Consider the following 23,857-nt stretch of genomic DNA (forward strand, 5'->3'; position numbering starts at 1 on the left):
GATTATGACTCTGCGTTTTATTTCACTTCTTTTCGCTTTCGGAATAGATATAGGTATTCAACTAATCGCCAAAAAATTTTATATATTTTTTTTCTTGCAAAGTTGACAGATCTAGAAAGATTGAAGATTTAATATATCAGTGCAGATTTTAAAGCTTTATCTATTTGGAATTTTAAAGTGGCGAACGTATATATTATACGATTATATATGTATAATGCAAATATTGTCGGTGTATTGTAGATAAGTATACGCTTTTCAATTAATAAACTATCCAAATATCATTCTTTTCATTTATATTGTGTATTTATTTAATTACAATTTTATAAAGTCGCGTTTCGGGACGAATAATTGAAAATAAAACAATTTAATTTTAACGAATGGTATCTACGTATACTAATATCATAAAGTATATTTAATTTTTAAATATATATTTAAAATAAATATTAAAATAAATATATATTACGATTAATTTAAATATCTAAAAAATTTCTATTTCCCGATATTTAACAATTATGATAAAACATTAAAGTCTATTATAGTTAAAGTGTATTATATTTCAGTTAAAATATATTATATTATTAATAGAAAGAAAAGAATTATGTGATTCTGTTATCTGTGTCATGCATTATACGATATATGATAATGCATTTAGCAGCGATTCTCATTAACAATAGATTTTTCGAGAATGCGATTCTGTACAAAAGATTATTATTCTAGAGGTAAGCATAATTTATGGGATATTCGCAGCTATTTACAGCGCTGCGAAAAATAGGATATTCGCTCCATTAACCATCCTTCCCACTAGAATAATTTTTCAATAATAATCTTCAAATAAAGATAGGGATGTATGTGATGGAGGAGAAGTGTCTATGTGCAGAATCCATCCGACGCATATCTTATTATCATTAATTATTATTTTATTATTTTATTAATTTAATATTTAATATTTTATTTTATTTTCATTTAATAAATATATTTATTATCGTATAATTTCAGAAAGATTTTTACCTATTCGTAGTAATTAAACACACACACAAATGATATAATATATATGTCAGAAATGGAAGTCATTTATTGATTTGTTGCTATTAAATTTTTTTTAAATTCATCGAATGTTAATGTGAATTACGTTTAGATCACATTGTCAAGCATTCCATAGTGCATTGTGTACTATAATATATAATACTATTCTATCGAGATTACATGCAATTGCTTTTGGTGTGATAATCTTGTCAAAATATCGAGACAAAAATTACAAGAAATAAAATTAGATTAAGAAATAAACAATTTAAGATTAATTCCGAGCTCTGTAAGACGTGATTTCCGGAATGCCAACGGGATTTAATGACGGGAAGAAATGAGGAAGGAAAAGGTTGGACTTCTTGTAAGAATAACCGGCGGGTACTATTGCAGTTATTTCATTGTCCGATTCGGGACAGGAATTTATAGTGTCTTAAGTAGATAAAAAAAGATAATGTACGTCCACATCTGTCATCCTCGGGCAACGGGCTTTCTCGCAATAATTATTTCAACAAATTATCACGCCTTACACTCCATCGATTCTTCCCATATATGTCGCAGTTTCTTAATTTCAAATTATCGTTACTGTATCGTTTCAATTATGCAATTATCCAATTACATTATGAGGTTATTATAATTATTTTAATGGGCGACCGCCTTGTCGGGGCTAATAACTACCTACGGTGGATTAAAGTAGGCAAGCGAGAGAGAGAGAGAGAGAGAAACCCTTGTACATTCGTGAGAACGACGCCTGTTACATACTACCTTCTGTCCGTGCCGGATGCTCTTACGGTATGTACATCTCGCACACCGTGTATAAACATTACATCGCCAAGAGGCGATGTAGACCGCAAGAAAAAAGAAATACGGATTAAAAGCAACCCAGAGCTATAAATTTCCCAAGACAGATATACGCTCGCAATAGCGTGCAATCAATTCGCGAGATGTCGGCGTGCTTGTTGCCAGCCTTGCACGACTAACGACACGCCTAATAACGCTTTCCTAGTTAGCGGTTCATCGTAAGAGCGCCGCGTTTCATCGAGAGCGATGCACCTATTTTTCTGCTCGCTAATTGACTTAACGCCACTCGCGTTCTCTATAAATAATTACCTACGAATAATCGCCAATTGTATACGGCCGTCCGATATATATATGTCATACAAATGATTCGTACAATTGCCGTCTTTTTCTCAGAGAGTTGAATGAAGATGAGAGATACGAAGCACGTCCCTTATTCGTGAGCTTCGAAACAAGAAGATCGAGGCGAATCCCGCGAGATCATAACGGTGTTGTACGCCAAGAGCTGAATCAGCGATCTTAAGTGCTCCCTTATAACGCAGCACGAGACAATTAATCACCGATTACCAAAGTACGGTTGCATAATCGCGAGTTTTCGAACGTTAGATTTCGAGCCTCTCGCCTCTTGACGACGAAGTACCGTTACGTAAGAGGGACGGCGACGAAAAGGAGGAGGAAAAACGGTAGACTTGTTCCTCTTTCTCTCCTGATCTCTTTTTGCCTTATTCAGTCCTCCTTTTCCTCCTACGCTTTATCCGTTCTTATCGATGGTTACGGGAAATGATTCCATCGCGATGAGGCTTCTCGCAGTTGCACTTTTTGCGGCTTTCAACGCGGAAAAGATCCGATTCCGGAACCGTCACCCAGATACCTGCGGCGCGAGATGTCTCTTTTTCTATCCGTAGCGAATCGCCAGATTATGTTGAATTGCACTTCGCGGAATATTGCTTGTTTTTGCGAAAATTAGCAAATAATATACGATGGCACTTGAAACAGCTTAATCTAAAAAATGGCACATTAAATTACCCACATTTACAGAAGATTAAAATATCAAAAACCGCGTTTGCTTCATTCTAAAGTACGTATCAATAATTAATATTTCATTCATACTGGTAATTCGAATAATTCCACGAGGTGATCATCCTCGCTTTATTCAACCGTAAAATACCTGCTATGCGTACTCGGTCATCGAGTTAGTGATAAAAATTCCTGGCGGTAGGCGCGAATGCCGATCTTACGATCAATACCAAGTGGAGTCTGCGAAAGGTGCCGGGAACATCTGCGAGAGACGATCGACGGCGCTCGTCGATCCCGCTGTATATCGCCTGAATGGGAAATAATCCACGCGAAGCCGCGGTTAATGAATCGTTCTGCGACGTGAATTCCGACGCGGCTGACGCGCCGTCACGCGCGAGTATATATCGTGACTCGCGAAGGTAGCCATTACGTCGCTTATTTAATCGCAGACGTGCTCGGTGGCCGAGAGTAGATACGAGGAGACGGAACAGGATCGGCCCGATCCTCGTCCTCGATCAATTCTTCCCGAGACACTCGCGTGTACATATGTGGCCAATTAAATTTTTTGCGCATCATTTTAAGTTCTTTCAAGATGCAAAAAATAAAAAATGTAATAATGGGAACAAGGTGAGGGTATTTTGCATTTGTTGAACCCATTGTTTAGATGTAAAGGAAATATTAGAAATAAATTTTGATTTTCACGTGAAAATCTTTCTCCGTAGAATTGAAGAAAGAGAACGCGAGAATCGGGGACACGTGCTTTCTGTTCGGATTTAACGGGATTATGTGATTTTTGTAGGCTGCCGTCATATAGTTCACCTATAGCATTTACGAGCGTTTCGTGCATCGCGCTATCGGCGCTTTTATGGTCAATGCTTGTTATGGAATTCATGCGTGAATTCGATAATATGCAATGGTGGAATGTGTATCAAATATAACTATCGAGGAAGTTCCTGCCGGATTCAAATTATCGTTTTTTTCAAATGCAATTGAAGGGTTGAATGTAACAATTGATGGAATCAATTCGCTTTCGAAGAACTGAAATTACTAGAGATGAGGAAATTTACCGGTGAGATATATTACATTTTATACTTGCTTCAAGTTGTAAGAAAAATAATATATATATTTTACATATATTTAATATTTATTCCAAGATAGTTTTATCGAAATGGTATTTTTTCTCGTTTTTGTCTTAATTAATGTTTATATATTTATCTATTTTATTTATTTATAATTCATTAGATATTCGATTATTTCAAGATATGTAAAATTAAAAAATCAAAAAGAGATATCAGAATTTAATATTCTATTCAAATATTGTAACGTAAGATAAAGTTATGTAATATAATTGTTTCATCGTAAACTCTGGCATCTGGGATACACATTTTTCTTATCCGTAAATTAATAGCTGCCTGAATATCTTTAAGTGGATACTTGATTTAATTATTAAAATGAGAAGAAGAAAGATAATTGTAAATATGTACTCAAGTTGATGAATATTTAAGCATTTATATTGAAATGACTATAACAGATTCAATATTTAACAATAATAATTATATACAATTAGATGTAATTCTCGGATGTTAATAAGATTAATTATGTTGTTATAAATAAATTATGTTGCTAAAAGCATATGTCTCTTTTTCTATGAACAACAGTTAAAAATTAAAATTTAATGATGAACGCACGACAAGAGGATTTTTAAAACACGCAACGGCCTATGTTCTACAAATTCAATCGTCCTTAAATTATACCTTTCGTTGTCGAGGGTCCGTTGTTCCTCGTAGCTAATGAAAATAAGAATTATAAGTAATGAGGCAGAAAATAAAGAGGCTGAAGAGCTCCGAAGAGCGGACCCGTACAAGCATACAGGTGAAAAAAAAGGAAATTAAAAAAACGTCTAAACGAAAGAAGCCCCTCGGCGAGGTATATATAAGATAGACTCTCAATGTATCGACCAATAATAAGATAAATCACAGAAGAGAAATTTGTACGAATTTTGGTAAAGATCATGAATTTTTCACGACAATATATATAATACAACGTAGTACTGGTGATATATATTACGTTTTATACATGCTAAAAGTTAGAAAAATGATGTATGTATTTTATATATATTTAATATTTATTTTAAACATTTATTAAATATTTTAAATATTTATTAAATATTTATTTTAACAGTTTTATTGAAATGGTGTTTTCTTATTTTTCTTAAATTAACGTTTACATACTTATCTGGAATATAACTCATTACAGATATTTAATTTATTTCAAGAAATATAATTATAAAAAATCGAATAATAGATATCGAAATTTAATATTCAGAATATTATACTCTATTGTGTTGTATTGTAAATACAGTTACAATTTTTGAGAATTAAGAGCGAATAATTAGACAAAATTCCCCATTCTCATTAAATGCGTCATCACCGATACGGATAGTTGCCGGAGAACAATGAATCCTGCGAGCGCGATTCACGCAGGAAACCTCAACCGTTGTTTATTAACGGGGCGTCGTCGTTAAAGTCGCGTTAAAGTTAGCACCGATTGTTCGCTTTCCACAGCTACGACTTACAGTTACCTACAAATACGTTGCGCGGAATCCAGATCCTCGATTCTCACCTTGGCCCGCCTGCTGAGTTTTAAATCGCCGATCTCGATGTAAAACTTGACCGCGGAAATGACGGTAACGGGTCTCGCACAAACGTAAATTACGAAATGCTTCCGGCAATGATCGTGATATTGAGTCCAAGACATCTGTATTTTCTTACACATCGGCAGTGCACTCTAACGTTTTTCTGACAACCACGTAATATTGCGTGGATTTTATTCGATGCAAATACTTTATTAAATTAAAAAAAAATTTTTTAAAAATTATATTTCTTAAGATGTTATATTAAATGAGATTAAACGGAAAATAGTGCGTCAATTTTAGTAAAAGAATCTCCCATATATTCATTAGAATTTTTAATAAAATTTATATATATAATTAGTTGAAGCATTTGTCGGAATATGTGCACGTTTGCTCATAAATAAGGGATAATGAGAATCGCGCATCAGTGCCGGTTAATTAATTTAATAAGAGCCTGGTCGTGCCGCGTGGAAACCAACTGCACTTGCTTGCGTGTGTGATATCAGTCCGCTCACGCGTAACGCAAGAACACGTTTAGGTTGTATCTGCCTCCTCACCGGTAATTTCACGTCGGATTATCACGTATCAGGAGGAAAAGCTTGAAAGATACCACGCCTATTTTATTTATATTTCCACGTTCCATCGCGCTGGAATCCAGACCAGGAAGTTTACGCAGAACGTCCAGGAAGTCAGCAGCGCCCCGAGAGAATCGCCATTAAAAACAGGCATAAACTCTGGGCGGGCAGTCGATGCTGCAAAATGACGGAATGTTTCTTGCGACGCTGAATGTCATCGACTGGTCTATCAGTACTTCAACTAGTATTCGATCGCAAGTATCCTTTAATCTTGCTATTCGTTCAGCAATCCGTCATTCAAATTAATCGCTTAATCATATCTCTTGATACGTGCATTATGCAAATAACTCTGGGCTATCTAGGAAGTCCTGCATAACATCATTTTTTCTTATGAGATTATAACTAGTCCTTGCAGATTAAAGGTGATTAATCGATCTGGATTCCGCGTCGAATTGATGAGAAGGACAGTTTACTAATAATATTACAAGACTGTAATAATAATTCTTATCATATGCAATATAATATATAATAGACAGCTGAATAATAAAAATATATAATTATGCAAAAATGTCATAACGTCTAACGATAATAAAAAATAAATATAAAAATATGAAATAAATATAAAAATAAATATAATAATATAAAATATAAAATAAAAATATAAAATAAATATAAAATATAAAATAAAAAATATAAAATAAATATAAAAATGTACATATGTATTTTGAAACAATTAATAAAAGAATGTGATTAATAAAAGAAAATGTTATTACAGTTTTTGAAACGTATATGTATCTAAATTTTTTTTCATTCATCAATTCTAAATCAAATGGTATTAATATCTTTCGCTAATCGACATTTGCTTATGAATCTTGCAAAGTTCCGTTTCAGCGAAGTCTAAAATGCAAGTTATAACGGCGTGTAACGATCTTCCTAAAGAGGCACAAAAAACAAGGTCGTACGGTTACATCGAAGGCTGATGGTTCGCCACGCGAAGCAGGAAGCCGTGTGTTGTAGCTACTAAACGTATCTCTTAGACGATAATCGGCGCAAACCATCACTGAGCATGCTCGACGATTCAATGGCGGATCGAGGAAGCGATAATGATCCATTCTCACGTTCATTATCGCGCGATGATGCGCTCAATCTTAACCGAGATCGTGCTCTAGAAGCGGACAAAATCCGTGTATCGATATTCAGGATCGATACCGGTGTCAACTCATTCGCGTCTCATCCCGCGTCGTGGGTTTCGACGTCATTTCAATGCGATCTTGCGCGTCTCGTTAAGGTCGACATCCAGTTGCGATGATATCACGCTGGATAAGAGAATGTTCGCGTACGCAAGACTGCTAGAAGCTCCCTCTCCTCTTTCCCCTCTTCAATTGTGTGCTAGTCGGTAGAATAACGAGACTCGGACATTAAAATCGTGACTAGCGATTTCAGCTTCTTCGACGAGGTCTAAAATGGGCGCCGCCGTCGTATCGATGATGCTGCTGCTAATTGGAGTGTATTGAAGCGGACAGTTTTTGTCTGCGGGGCAATTCCGATTCAGGAAGCAACTCCCCGCGGACATAAAACCGTCTCCGGCTGAAAAAAACAAGCCAATTCGATTGAATTACTTCGCGAAATGCTTTTTGCACGCTGACCCTCGATGAGTTCGCGCGTATGATTCTGGATATTCTTTTTATCAGCGATTTAATTGAAAGTGACGGCCGCATGTGCAATTGGCATTATCGCGAGCAGCTTGGACCATCTCTCATTCGTCAGCTGTCCGTTTATAATTGCGTCCAAGATACAGAATTACACTGATTCCCGGATGAAGAAGCGGAGATTGCAATAGCAGTAACGGTGCACGATTTCCTCGCGAGAGCTCGATACTCCGGCGATTTTAATTTCAACCGCATTAAGAGCAGATAAGGGATTAAGAGCAAACGGTTATCGCTTCGCGATGAAACGCGGGCCTCTATCGGAGCTGAAACCTGTTCGGGACATTAGACGCGATCGTTAAAGACGCGACATCCCGTTAATCGCGATGTTCCTTACACGAGTATCCATACTCGACCACTTCGTCTTAATCCGACACAGCAACGTGCAACATTTCCGACAAAGAGGCCGAACGCGGAGCAACAATGCTCCCTGCACCGAGCAGTGCGATTTGTTCGATAAAGTAAAGCGCCCGATCGGGGCCCGATACGTTGGAAACGGCGGACCTCCAACGGCGATGACTGACTTGGAGAGTGTAACGGTCTTCGAAGGCTTCGCGGCTCGGCTCCGAAGAATCGAAGACGAGCGGTTACCGTTGCGCGGACCACAAACTCGGGACCCGACAGATATCTCTCCTCCATGCGATGCACTTACTAAGCCCCGACCGGCGGAGGAGTCGTGTGCCGCTGTTTGCTTTCCATCGCCCGTCGCTATTTTCGCTCCTTTGTTCGTACACCTTGGCTACGTACAACCGGTGGGGTCGTCTTGTGACCGCACACGAATGCACGACGATCTGAATATGGCTCGTGCGACGCGATGCTCATCACACGAGAAATACAGTAAAGCTTCATTAGTCGGGATAATAAAGACACGGCCGGGTCACGTAACAGAATTTCTATAATAAGAGACCGCATAACTCGAGATGTATGCGCCTTAATTAGGTTAACGGGTTAACTCAACCATAAAGGTACGAAAAAAAGAAGTACCTCGATTCAATTAATAAAATAAAAAATTATCGATATGTATATCAGAAAAAAATATCAAAATCGACATCATTTTTAAATTTTAGCTTCTTGAAGCGTGAAATAAAAATTTATAGATATTTATCAGAGACTGCTCTCTATCTTTTGATAATGATATTTTAAACTTTTTTTTTACAATAATTGACTGCAGATCTTTTTTGAAAATAAAAAAAAATGAGAATTTGGTTTCCAAAATTAATACACCCATTTAAAACTAAAAAAAAGAAAACAAAAATAAAAATAAAAATTTAAAATGCACGTGTATGAGCTTCTGATAAATAAATCGTCAAATTCAAAATTATATTAATTAGTTCTGGTGAAGCGTAATATTTTGGAGAAATAAATCAGTTTCTAAGTTCGAGATTCATGTCGATTTTGATATCCATCTACTATGTAGGCAGTTTCATTCGTGAAACTACAGTGATCGTTTCACGAGCTATAAATTGCGAGATACCATGCACGCACGTGACGCGTTTTGTTCACGCTTACGTGGCTCAGCATCCTCTTTTGCGCCGTGGTGTTTCATTATGTATGCCGAATCGCGCGAATTTGTCTGGATTCGACGGCCGATACCAACGGTATGTAACTCGTTGGTTACGAGATAGGAGGTGTAAATCGAATACACCGCCTTTAAGTCGATTCGGATATTCTCTCTCTCTCCTTCACGACGTTGGCGGATACCGTTGGTCGCGCCACAAATGCCAGGAAAGCGATATTTCTCAGCCACTGCATGCGATGCATGAGTGTTATCTCTCTCATGACATCGACATTTACTCGATAACGCTGCTTGTGCAGGGTCGTTAAATAAATTGAAATATGTAAATTAAAATATTCTGATCGCGTGCAAGTTTGTCTCGAAGTTGCTCTTGACGTCAACAGTTCACAAGTCTCGCGAATCGTATTATCTAAGATTTTTCCTTCCAACGGTCCACTTTCTTTGTTATCCGACTATAAGTATCATTCGAATACCGATTAAAACCGCAAATTTATTAGATAACACAAAGTACTCATTTCGCAGCCGCAGGTGCTTGACGCGAATCGATGCTTTAAATTAAACCGCTTGTCAAGCTCGGAGTTACAAAATGAAATGGCGATGAGTCTCACTATTTCGATGAAATGATAGACGCGTGACGGGATGTGCGTGTTTGACGAGATCGAAACGATTTCCTGGTCGTACGAAATTTATTATTGAGAAAAACACGTTTACCTATTCACGCTTTTGTGTGAATTTTTACGTAATACATATAATGTAAATTTTTGCGTGGAATTCTTCCGAAATGCATTTAAATGAATTTTAATTTTAATTCCGCTCCAACATAAAGCTTAATTATGTCACAACTTATTACACTTGAACGCGCCGTGTCTGCCAACGTAAATACACCTCGCCGCGAATATCGCAGACCTCATCTGCATTCGCGATTTACGTGTGCAAAATAAACGCCGTGCCCCACTTGCGAAACACCAGGTGCCTCGGGCAACCTAAGAAGCGCTTCCGCAAAGTTGCCCGAATACCAACGGCCAGGGTGGCGACCATCAACGGCAGGCTGGACCGATATTTGCGGTCGATCGCGAACTGTCTTTGTCACCGAGCGACTCGGCCATAATTTATTCACGTTGGGCTCAGCTGTCCACCATCTTCCGCATTCGTTATCCTCGCCTCGGGAAGAAGAATGGCGGAGATATCAATAAGAAATACCTCCGCGGGGACGACTAGTTCCGCCGTACGAGCGATTCGAGATGAAAAAATGATTCTGCGGTCGAGGACCGCTAAGCACAGGCGGGTGAATGTGTCGTTGAATGCGGCTGGAGAGAAACGCGGTACTCCTCGGAGAGATTGTCGTCCATATAACCAGGTCAAAGGCGTGTAATATAAATAATGCCGATTCCCGCGTGTGTAATATTACCGCCAAGCAAGCGGGGCACTCCACTTTTCCAGTTATCCTTATCATGCCGACCTGTAATTTAGCTCACATAACGTGATTCGCAAATGTCCACGGTTGCTGGAATCGATTACCCTGCACAAGTCGCGTCGCGAATCATTCCGCAGATACGAGGACTCGCGATGAACGAGTTTGCGCTTATAATTTATTCCCCCTGCCGCAGCTACGCGGATCGATTTAATGACATTCCTGGATATGCTGGGTACGCTTCCAGCGTTTATCTCTCGAATAACGTCTGTATCTTTAGATACAAAATTGACTTCACATTCGAAATTGTTTGTTTCATCTATTTAGAACAAAAGAAACCTATTCCTTTCGCGCTGTCGCACGACCGTCGTGTTTCACGTCTCTCCATCATACATCTTCACCGACGTCGATGACCCCCTTTCGCGCCGCGGCTCATTCCTCCGTACCGTTAATCGATCAATTTGCAAAGCGCACGCTTCGATCGCGCCGTGTAACTGGGCACGTTGCCGGTTTTCCAAGATTGCACGACCCGATCCCGGCGCGGCGTACAGGGCCCCACACTGATTATTACGTGTCCGCCTAATGGCTCCGAGCGAGCTTGGGCTTCGATATTGATGACCCACTAGCACGGTTTATTATCCGCTTACAAAGCGAAGCTGCGATTAGTTCCTTCGGCCAAATGACGTTTTCATCGGCTAGATGCCATATGCATCTTTAGACATGTGTGCGTGTGTGTGAGACTGAATGTTTCGCAGCCTGCGATGAAGCACCGTAACACACCGGAGATATGGACTATGGACATGAAGGAGTTAAAAAATACTAAAATTATTCGTTCAAGAATAACAAGGAAAAGTCGATCAATATGTTGTTTTTCATACAGGAAAAATCTTCAATCTTAAAAAAATTCGATATAAATCTATTTCGAGCAAATATCCGAAATTAAATAGACCAAATTCATATCAATTTTGAATTCCGCACGATTAATTAAATTCAACACTTAATCGCGTAGAAGTAGAAATATCGGTTTTAGAAAGTCAATTTTGATACCTTTCCTCTAACGTAATTGGGTAAAGCCTGTTCAGGGTTTTCGAGATAGTAACACGGCGATTGTCGCAAAAAACCAATATTAGTCGACACTCTTGTATATCACCACTTCCGTTTTCCGACGTTTAAGGATCGACATTAAGCGCGGGGCAGCCGTGCGTTATTTTTAAACGCACGAAAGCAATTAGCGTTTAAGCGCAAAAGCGCAGTGGAGGAATGCCCCCGAGAGATAAAACAAAATCATTATACGTTCCTTAACTCGACGAGAGATACGCATATTTCGTTCGCGCACGATGCAATGCGATGCGTTGAGTTGCGTTGCGTTGCGTTACGATGCGTTGCGATGCGTGGAAGTGAGACCGTCAGGAAGTGGCTTTAAAACGTGCAGAGCGTTTAGTAATAAACGCCTGGCCACAGTTTCGTGTCGCTATTTCCCTCACGAGATTCGTTCACCCTTTACGCACATCGCCTTTACGCATCACTACCTCACGCGCGTGCGAGAGAGCCTTGACCCGACATCGGAGTGTCTTGCCTCGAATAAAGCGTTCACGTGTCAGTTCGCGAACGCGGGACCGTTGTATTGTTTAGCGGATGGAAGTCCATATATTTATAAATATATCGAATTTATTTATAATATATTAATTAATTATATCGTCATTTTGAAAAAATACCAGAAATCGCGACGTTATAAAAATTGTGTATTTTTAATATAAAATTTAATATGAAATTTAAAGCGTCGTGTAATAGATAAAATAAATGTAAAACAAGAATATTACGTACATATTATTATTCAGTAGTATAATAGTAGTAATACCAGTGAAGAAGCTATGTATGTATAAATGCCGATAATACCGGAATTTATGCCTTGACTTTTATTTCGATTATTTTAAAATCGAAGCACATATCGTGTGTAACGGGTACCTTTTATACCGGTTTCAATCCCCGATATAATCTACGAAATACACTCTTGCCGCGAAATCTCGCGTATTGTGCGTCGATGAAAGTACAGACTGATCGCGAATTGAAAATTCAGTTATCGGTTCATACATTGTGCTTCTTGCGACATTACACATCCGGAAACGCGCGACGATCTAATCTTCGATACTTTATTATTCCCGATACGTTTCGCGTGTCGCTGCGGAGAGTTAATTTTAAGCTTCGTTCCGTCCATGTGATACTTCCTGCGGAGCCAGATGGACGAGCACCTGCATAGAAACGAGTAGTCAACCGAGATACAACCTGTTCGAGCACGCCGTAACTTCTGGACGATTCCTTCCACGGTTATTGGTCCTATTCCTCTATCTGCGCTAAAAGCGTAAGAGCGCCTGGGATGACACATGGGAAGACATCTGTGAAAGCGATTCTCTCTCGTCCTTATGCTTTTCAAAAATGCAAACGCATCGCGTTTCGAAATCTTGAAATTTCATCGCGAAAGGTAAAAAAAAAGAGAGACGCGCACCTATAATTTCTTTAATAAGACTGGATATCGTCTTCGAGATCTAACAAGATGTAAAAGGTAAACGAAAAGCCATTTCCTTCCGTCGATATAGTATCGGTCGTTCTTTTAAGCGAAATTAATAAATCGCCGGGATCACGCTACAGAGTTGGGGCGCATAATTTGACTTCTACTCCCGGAGAGCTCGGAGAAAGATAATGCGAATTCACATACGGCGATCCCATGCATCGTGTCTACGCGAGAGCGGTGGATGGAGATGGAAGGAGCGCGCGCGAGAGTTAAACGGAGTCTTGGTCAGGGCCGTTGGCAGCTCGGGGTCAACGGCCAGGCGGCGCCTGCCTGTGAGATTCTCCATCGGTCGAACGAGAGATAGTGGGGCAGGTCGTGCTTGCAACGACGTCGAGGAAAGAGGAAAACGAACGATAAAGAATGAAATGAAAAATACGTCTTCAAAGATCGCGAAAAAATCGCTCTTGCGCGCCTCGGAAGTTTTTCAGCGACCCTGTGGAAAACGTTTCACGGGGAAATAAACGTGATTTGTGAGCAAAGTTTAATCGCGCGCGACAGCCGTGCAAATCCTCGAATTAATCTCGCATATGTCTGAAATTAATCGCGTAAAGTCTCGGACGTAGCTGTGCAAATGCATCATTAATGATGCGCGTCTCTGAACAGCTGCATCCTGATGCGGAGATTTCTGAATTATTGTTATCCCATTTGTCCCAGACTCTCTGCGAATACATTAGTTTCCGTTTTCCAGATACTACTGGGCTATATTTAAAAGCTAAAATGAACAAAGTTGCAAGCAACATTCCTGGGAAATTCGCAATATTGATCTCCTCCATTGCTGTTAAGAATTGCTCTTGATTTTAATCCTGGCAAAAATAATGTCTCCTCCAACGTCACAATAATATTAAGAGCTTTGTTAAATGAATAATTTATATTAAATGCGAAATGTACGCGCTCGTAAATAAAACGCGAAGGAATATTAATCGCATTCATTAAATCTCTCTCTCTTCTTGTTGAGCTTTTGCTTTAGCGCGAATACTTGCATACGATAAAGCAAAAACCTATCTCCCAGTCGGCGAAGATCGGAATGACGCCAACAACAACGATGATGAAGAGAAGCGAGATGGTCACGCCGCAGTGACTTTGCACCTGAGAAATGAAGTACTTCGTCCGAGGGCCCCTCCCTTTCCTCGTTTAAATTGTCTATTGTCGCGATCTCGCGTACGCTAATGGGATTTTGATATCGGGTTTTCTCTGCGCTTGTAGAAGGGCGATTCCGAGAAATCAGGATACCGTGCCAATGATCGGGCCGAGGTGCATCACTCGAGCACACGCTACGCGAAGGTCGCTCGGCGCAACACGATGGGATTGCATGGAATCATTCGGGGCAGTCGGCCAATAAAACCGAGCGCCATCCGGTGCAAATGGAGTTTTATACGAGACTGTCGGGCAAAAGTAATAACCAGAGTAAATTGAGGCGTCCTAATAAGCGTACACGGTAGCGAGAAAAGTTACATGGTAAAAAACGCGAAAGAGACGGCTGCGCTATAAATATCATGTGAAGGAAGCTGAGATATATCACGAGAGGAAGCAGTTATAGTCGAATAAAGTGTGGTAATAAAAATGCGAAAAACTCATATATAATATGCGCTAATAAAGACATTACCTTTCAGAAGAGCTAGGGATGAACGTTCGAAGGGTGCATTGATTAGTAGACATATTGTTAAAAGAATTAGATTGGCGAATATAATTTGAATTGCTCGTTTTTTATTTCGGAAATGTGATTCTGCGTTGAGTGTATAGTTGAGCATTACTAAAATTTACGGTTGGCAGAGTCTAAATTACATAAGAAAAGCACGTGCTGTGGGAGAAAATCTACTCATTAGTAGACCAGTAATTATCAACGTAATAATAATTTTAAATCAGTAATCTCACACACAATATTTGATAATAACGTGGCAGCAAAATATGAGGGGAAAATATAGTACACAATTAAATGTAGTATACAAATGTAATATACAATCAAAATTAGTTTGCGTTATAAAAATCGTCAGAAAATGTGTCTAGTAGCAATTTTCATCTTCTTGTTGAGGATTAATCAGGATTATGCAGCCTATATATGGCACATGTTACATATAGATAATTAAAACGCATTTCATAAGTATAATTAAAACACATTTCATACAAGTAGGTGCAATAAAGTTGGATATAAAGCCGCTCAATAATAAGTATAAATTTATAATTATACATCATTTATTTATTGTGGTGATGAAATTAATTTTAGAATATTCTCTGTATATTGACTTGTTTTTATTTGCTTTACATATCTTATTCATTATACTTTAATTAACTAATGTAATGAAATAAAGATGAATGTAAGGCTTGTAATCTGCATCTTGTTAACTGCTATTAACTGAAATTTTACGCACAACAGGCAATTTTACGGTTTCTTTCTTTGCACTAAGTGTTTGTTCAAACGGTGCAAGCCAGTAAAATTTTACCATACTCTCGTCACGTCGCTTGCACACGTAACATAATTCATCGAACTCTCACTCTGAGAACAATATACAATATTCTTTGTGTGTGTGGATCAACATTTTTAATGATCTTTATATCAATAATAATTTCTTTATAATAATTCCTTTAAAAGTGTTTCTGTAAAAGTCATAAATCAGCATATTGTGACAAATTTTATCCTCCGTCTCACATTTTTTCAGTAAATATAGAGAATAATAAAACTTATATTAAAAAGCATACTAATACATTCTGTGCTCAAAATTATATAGAAAATAAATTTGTCACTAAAAAATATATAAATGGCGTTCTCTACTTTAAAAATAGTGTATTATTTCTCAGGAATAAATGATTGGAAATGTTGCAAAAAAGTAACTTTGTAGTGCGGAGGATATTAAAAGAGACATTACGCTTCCCTGGCATTGAACTCTCTGAATCGAGTGGACTAACTTCGACGTCGAGGTACAACTGACAATGAAATTCTCACAATTGCCCAGCAAATAATTTTATAGAAACTTCACAAATAGATTTAATTTACTATAATTTATATATATATATATATATATATATATATATATATATATATATATATATATCTGTGAATAAAATTATATAATTATATAATTAAAAAAATAAAACATTTACATTTTTATTGATCGCAATATATATCGAGCCTTTGAATTTATTTTTTTCTCTGTGCACTAAATACATTTCTCTTTAGCATAATTTTGGATTCATGTTCTATTAACATTGGTTATTTCACAAAAGAGTGCCTAATTACGCTGTTTCTTGACTCATAGACTGAGGGTCGATGGACTTGCGAGATACGGACGAATGAACAGAGGTACCAGCATGAATATTCGGGACACGTACACCTCGAATATACACGAAATTGGATGCTTATCTCAAACGCGTACATTTCTTATTCAAAGAAAAACTATGGGCGTTTCTTTATAATATTCTTATAAATTATAGTTTTAATTATAAAATTAGGACAATCGTCAATGGATATCATATGGACTAGGGAAAAAATTCAGCGTACAAATCAGCTGTATCACGACGTTAAAGTCTCCGGGCATTCATTTTCTCGCATTCAACTATAAGAATAATCTCTTCGACCTTGAAGGGCTATTCCATTCGCGGCATCGTTCTCTCTCTCTCTTTTTCTCCTCTCTCTCTCTCTCTCTTTCATTCGTTACGCGAGCGCAAGGTTAATCCATGAACGCGAGGCGAATCAACGCCGTGAACGAGACCGAGAATCAAGCAGTGCGTATGCGTCACATGCCCCTTAAGAGAAGAAATGAGTTTCGTTTTCGCGCCCTCAGGTGCAGCCTACGCGCGCACTTGTGTCTTGCATTTTAAAGAAATCCTACCTCTCAGTAGGCTCATGATATGCAACAATAATCCTCCAAAGTGTTATGCCTGCGCACAACTGTATTTGATACGCTTATGCGGGATACTAATGAAGGAATTGAAATAATATGCGTTTCTTCATTAAGATATATAAGTATACAATCGAAGACATGATGAACGTTAAGGAAGATTGCGTTAGTTATCAATGTTTAAGAGTATATTAACATGTACCTTGCACCAAGGCAAGCTACAAGGGCATTAATCATCTCATTCTTAAAAGAGATTTTTCTCTCTCGAGGGAAGTGCTTCTTGTGTGCTCTTGTAACATCCGCGTGCTATTACCGCGGTTGTTCAACAGCTACGGCCCTGACTTTGAACCGTGCTCTCACCGTGGGAATGGCGGCCGCGAGAAGTGTCGGCGTGAAACTCATATTTTACACGATCAGGCGCGATTCTCTCCCGTGTCGTTATTCGCGAATTTATTATCCGATATATTTGTGTAAACAATGTAATTCTCTACTCTCTGTAAATAATACGTATTGCTTATTCCACCATCTTTCGGAGCACTATACATGATATAATATCCTCACTGCTACGAAATATATTGCTATTCAGTAGCGAGCAATTCGAGGTCAATCGACTGGACGAACGTCCCACATAAGGCACCGCCGAGGAGGACCTTCGCCGTGAACTTTCGCACGTTCTCCAAGCGCAATCACTTCTCCATATCTCGCGACCCGACTCGGGATCGTTGAGCGATCCCTCATCCGCAGACCTCTCTCATCCAACGAACCCATTTAGTCATCGACACTTTTTATCACGTCGAGGTACCTCGCCGGCTGTGCCTTCCGTAACACTTTTCGCACCAGAATTAGCAGCACGAAAATTCTCACGTACCTTGACCGGCTATCCACAGACACCGCGATCCCAGATCCCAAGTTCACGCTTCGTTCTCTAATCACTCGATAGTTCTAATCACTGGTACTGATTTCCTCAAACTTTGTCGAACCCGCAAAGTCTCCGTCTTTCGTTGGCAGAGATATCGACGACGCGTCGATAAGAGATCTCTCCGCCAAGATACCGGGCCGATCACACACGACTTAAACACTCGATGTCCGATCCCTCGAGCCTTTGATATAAGAAAGAAAAAAAAGACGCTCCTGTTGACTGGACTGTCGGCACGGCTCTGTCTTCGAGGCAGCGCATCCGCCTGACTTTATAAACCAAGCTGGCCGAGTGGTGGTCGCGGCTGCTTGCCGCTTATAACTGGAGAACGATTGGAGAACGCCGGTTAAAGGCGTCAGCGGATTGGCCCGTGGATCTAGCGGTACCCTGACTCGATCCTGGGGGATCGACTGCCTCCGCGGAGCCGCGATGTTTCAATGCGCCTCTCTTTCTACAGCCCGGCTAGTTACTCGGCGTAATTAGGGAACAGTGACATTTTACCGTTTTTCCCTCTCTTTCTGTCATGTCTGTTCGCCTCAATCGCGTTATCGGCCAACCGATGATATATGTGACCGATGATGAACGCGGGGAAAGAAAAATCTGGCCTCGCTAAGCGTCAGCCATACGGATTAGGTATAATGACACTAGAAATGTGACGTGTATGTATATGCGAGGAGGAATCAATTCCAAATCATAATATTTCCATAACTGTTCTTTCGACTCAATTCAATATTTTTTCAAGATAGTAGAAAAAAAGACTCACATGCATGACCGAGAGATGTAGGTAGGTTTCCTAAACTAACATACCACTATTTCTTGACGAGTGGCTTATCACATATGAATTTAACTCGCTTAAATAACTTACTTGTCAAAAACGTATTGTTTATATATTTGTTGATTATTATATTAATATATGCAAAATTGATTTGTAGACAAAAGTTTTCTAAATTTAAAAATATTTTTAATGATTTAATTTTTCCATCGATGATATCATTAAAATATGACAGAGAATATCTTTATATTATTTTTTTATAATATAATGTTATATATTTTTATTAATTCTGTTATGTTTTTATTTTCTTATTATAATTTTTATCATGTTTCTATGTTTTCAATGAATATGTCGATTTTATAAACGAGTTTCTCAATTTTTATCCGGTTTTAAAAAGGAACAGCAAAATCGAAACAATATTTTAAAAGTTGTGATATAATTCGACAGAAAGCAATAGCCAGTTAATATCAATAACATACATATATATATATATATATAACATATATATATATGTATAACATTACTTTTAAATTTTCAACTAATTGTAAGACTAGAAGTTACAATAAAAATTGTAAAACTTAAAAACAAGATAATATAACAATATTTAAAAAATATTTTGTATAAAGGAAGATTATAAGAAAATGATTATATAATAAGAAAACAATATACATTTACAAGCGAATTTCGTGTTTCGCATTTAATTAAAGGGTGAAGGTCATAGTTGCAGAAAAATGTTCGCGTTGCAGTGATTATTAGACACGCGCGGGAGATAATTTTTTGACAGATTTGACAGATCGTGGAACATACGGTATTTAGTGTATGCACTTACGCTAATAATATTCATCGTTCGTTATCGAGTGACGTCCATAACGCGATGAGTAGACATTACACGGTGCATTATTCCCGATGGCGAGCATGCACGAAGATCGGTCATGCGTGGAATAATCGGCATTATAAATAAATCGAATGCTAAATAAACGTGCCCCGACAGTCGATGCCGCGAACGTATAATTTCAGGCGAGCTGTAAAGAAGACGGCGCAGGGTTCACGGTAGCATCGAGTGCCGCCGCAGATTTTTCCGAGACGTCGCGAGAGAGGAAGAAACTCGTAACTTGGACGGCTGCATAGAAGATGCAGCACCGTAAACGTAATGGTCGCGGATCCGTCAGCCGTCGATCTGCGAGGCTGTTATCCACCAACTTGAACGGAGCGAGGGAGTCGATGGGATTTGCCGCGATGGAATGCCGACCAAAATAACTATCCTTCCCCTTCGAGTCTTGAAGAAAGAGAATCGTGATTCCTTAGCCAATTTAATATAAACTTTTTTTTTCAAAATTTATATATAAGCTATGAGATGGATCCCTCAGCGAAATATTTTCAAGAAAAATAAACTTTAGATTTATGTCAAAAACTTTATATAAAACTATATGTAATTTTTTATGTAAAGCTATATATGTATAATTTATTATATATATATATATTTTTTTTTTTTTTATGTAGGCGTGATAACTTTTTTTAAATGGATAAAATACATATTTTATCAATGTCTTAGGCTTTAATTTTTAAGGCAAGACGTTATATATGCTCGTGACAGGTGCCATAACTTATTTTTGGAGGGTCGTGTTATGTCGAGATTTCGACGCATCCTTTCTTCGCGGTCCTTCGCTTACCAGAGGATCGATTAATAGCAGGACGATCTGAATTTACGATCCAGTCTTGAGCAACGTATCTGGTTCACCAAAACGCATATACCACTCTTTAGGTATATGATCGTCGGACGATATTTATATCATATTACACGACCGCAAGAACCATCATAAGCCATCGATGACAAGGAATCGATTTTTACGAATAAAAGAAAGCATCATGTTACAACAGTTGGAATGGATTCGTTAAAAGCAGTCGATTTCAGCTCGAAATAACTGTAAAGACTGGTACCAATCGAGAAAGCACTCCGCTGATACGGTCGTAAAGTTATGCCTTATGGCTCAATATTGCCATTAAGATTAGATCCGAGGAAATTTAATTGAAATTAAAGACTCGTCAGTTTTTCAAATGACCGTGCACTTGGCGGACGAGAGAGTGCAGATCAAAGTAAAGATACAGCTTTAAGCTTCCGCGATGAAATCCAAAGAAGCGAACACATCTTCGTTGCGTTTCGACGAAAGTAACGGCGCATGTGTATTAAGTGATTTTTATTTACGTTAATGTTTATTGGACGAATGATCAAGTTATAACGCGCTCGGGAAAACTAACTTTTTCTTATCATATTTGATATTACTTCTCATGTAGCTGTATAACCGAACGGTGTGTCGAGGATGTTGTTAAAAGCTGCAGGCAGCAAAGAAATTCTGCGAACAATATTGCAGACACGTTAGCCCCAGAGTTCTTTTTCCTAAGAAAATCTCGAGGAACAAATTGAAGATCCCCAGTCTTAATGCCAGTCGTTATACACACGCGAGCATCGTTACCGACTCGCACGGGAATTGTCAAAGGAAAACCGAGGGAAACCAACGCGAGTTCATCTACGTTTCCATGGGAGGTCGACCATGTTCGCTGCGATATCATTCTAATTGCCTAAGTAGGACAGAGGACTAATGAAAGATATAGACTTAAGAGAAGATAGCAATTTACTCTCATAATTATATAAAAGAGAACAAATAAATATACAACTCACACTTTTATCTCTTGCGAGATACAATCTCGTGGTGCGAGAGCAATAATAAAGCACCCTCTATCCCATGGATCCATGTCCAGTCATTCATAGGAAGAAAGATAAACACGCTAGTCCCGCAAAAAAAGTGAGTGGCACTTTCGTACCGGACGAATCAGGTTACAGCGGATGAGGAACATTTAGCCAGGTTGTGATTTAGTAGCGGAATTTACGAGGTGATCTTAGATGGTTACCGTCATTGATTATTTAATTTTTGTCCTCTTCGCGTCGTTAAGTTCTTTGCGTCTTTCCTCTTTCCCCCAAGCTTAAAAGAGATTCCAGTTTCTATCTTCTTTTTTATATGCTACGTCTTTCTCTTTCGCTCATCTCTAGATACACCTCCTATAAAAGCCAACATGCTGACTGTGTAACTACTAGAGACAGGATTCATTAACGGTTGATCTCTTCTTTAACGAGTTTTCGCGGCAATTCAATGGAAAGATCATATATTCGAGATATACTTGGATAAATATAATTAAATGTGTTTGACGAATTGATGCTGTTCAATAGAGACTTAGTTAAAAAGTTAACTAAGCAGGCAGGAATAACGAGATTTGATAAAAATTAGCGATCCTATTTTGAAAACATAGTTTGTCGGCACGATGAAGAATTGCGCGATTTATGATGAGTCGACAACGTGGGCATCAACCATGAAGAGAACCGTATAGCACATGAACAACCAAAATCAGAAACGTTAGTTAATTTAAGTGTCTAACGTTTTATGCTCGTTGATCTATGCGCGTATTAGTGTACGGTGTCCGTATGGTGCAATGTAAATGGACATTCTATAAAATCAAACAAAGTTAGATATCTAACTGTGGAGTTTTATGATTTTTTCTGCTTCAAAATGCGCGTAACTTTTTTCCGTATTTTTTCGCAACAATACGAATAGTTTTTTATTTAAGTAACGAGAATATTGATATAGATCATGCTATGTAATTTATTTGAGTATTTTAATTGTAATAATAAAGAGAATAACTGATCTAATAATAATATCTAATAAAAATCTAATAATAAAGAGAGTAACTGATCTAATTAAATTTTGACGCGCTTTGGTTACGACATATTTACGCAAAGATAGGTCCCGTCTTCGACTATAATTTTTGCGAGGTGCATCATAAAGCTTTCATGTGGTTTTAGCGCCTCGTACAGTCAAACAATGCTAAAAAAAGAGCAGTAGAGAATCGCGATACAACTACTGAATGCAATAAACCACGACTACCATTTTCGCGAGCTCACGCCATAAATATTGCAACGGTACAAGGGAGATGTACAATAGTTGTTAACGATATAATGAATGCCTAGTTTGTTGTACGCGCGTTTGATTCGAATAGGTAAAAAACGAAAACCGTTAAAACAAAGCTCAAATTATATTTTTATGAAATCTACAAAATATTTTGCAACTTCTGGATTTGTATTTTTTTACTATGAAATACAAAAATCGATGCATCATTTTGTTTTTAGTTTAAAAGTTTACTAGTTTACGATAAAAATTTATATCTAGAAATATATATATATATATATCTACTACAAAATGTTATTCTTTATTATATATTATTCTTTATTTTTTATTGTCACAAAATATGTTTTAATAATTTTGTTTCGAATTATTCAGCAAATTAAACATGAACAAAAATTCAAGTTTTAGAAATTATATCGAAATTAACATATCCATTACAAAAACAATGAAAATAACGATAAAAAAGAAAGAAATAAAGGTAACAAAATTTATAAGTCTAAAACATGTAAAATAATTTTATTAAAAAAGATTAATATTATTATTATTTATAAATTATGTAATTTGTCGAGAAAAGCGGAAGTTTCAAAGTTCAAGATCTCTAAACAGGTCGATTTAAAAACAATAGATACATAATTAAATTTGACATTTGAAATTAATTAAATGGACCAAGGTCATATCAATATTGCTAACAAATAAAATATGTGCTAATTACTTTTCTTTCATTTATAATTGAGATCTATAAACTGTGTCGAAACTATAATAGAATAAGAGTTTAAGCATTAAACGTCATTCTCCAAGAGAAGAATGCAAAGAGTCTTTTTTAACGAACTACCATAGTGTATATATATTTTGCTCTCTCGTGTAGAAAACTGAATAATTTTGTTCTCTGATAAAACATGCAAGACCTTCAGTCATAATAAACTATATTAATAGCTCATTGTGTAAATGCATCTTTATACAGCGGCCGCATCAGGATGCAGCCGCGTTTATCTGCACGCGATCATTATACCCCGCGCGAAAGTATTACGCGCATTTACTTCGGCGAAAGGAATCAGGCGGTCGTGTTACGTCTTTCTCAGCCCGCCAATCGTGCGAAATTATTCCGATGATCGATAGAGACGATCTATAACTGGCGCGTT

General features: G+C 37.8%; 1 protein-coding gene across 2 annotated transcripts in view; it reads right to left on the reverse strand.

Annotated features, from left to right (window-relative positions):
- The window catches only part of Tyn (trynity), a 41,033-nt gene extending 22,754 nt beyond the window's left edge, over positions 1-18,279 (reverse strand). Inside the window, exon 1 of one of the 2 annotated variants that reach the window (XM_083103066.1) lies at positions 17,946-18,279. The gene's annotated coding sequence lies outside the window, so the exon portion shown is untranslated. The remainder of the gene's footprint in view (positions 1-17,945) is intronic. The other variant, XM_083103063.1, reaches the window with a different exon arrangement.
- Positions 18,280-23,857: the final 5,578 nt, after the last annotated feature.

Source organism: Camponotus vicinus, unplaced genomic scaffold (genome assembly GCF_025532165.1).
Source record: "Camponotus vicinus isolate PSW18456_S1 unplaced genomic scaffold, iyCamVici1.0 SCAF_6, whole genome shotgun sequence".
Taxonomy (NCBI): domain Eukaryota; kingdom Metazoa; phylum Arthropoda; class Insecta; order Hymenoptera; family Formicidae; genus Camponotus; species Camponotus vicinus.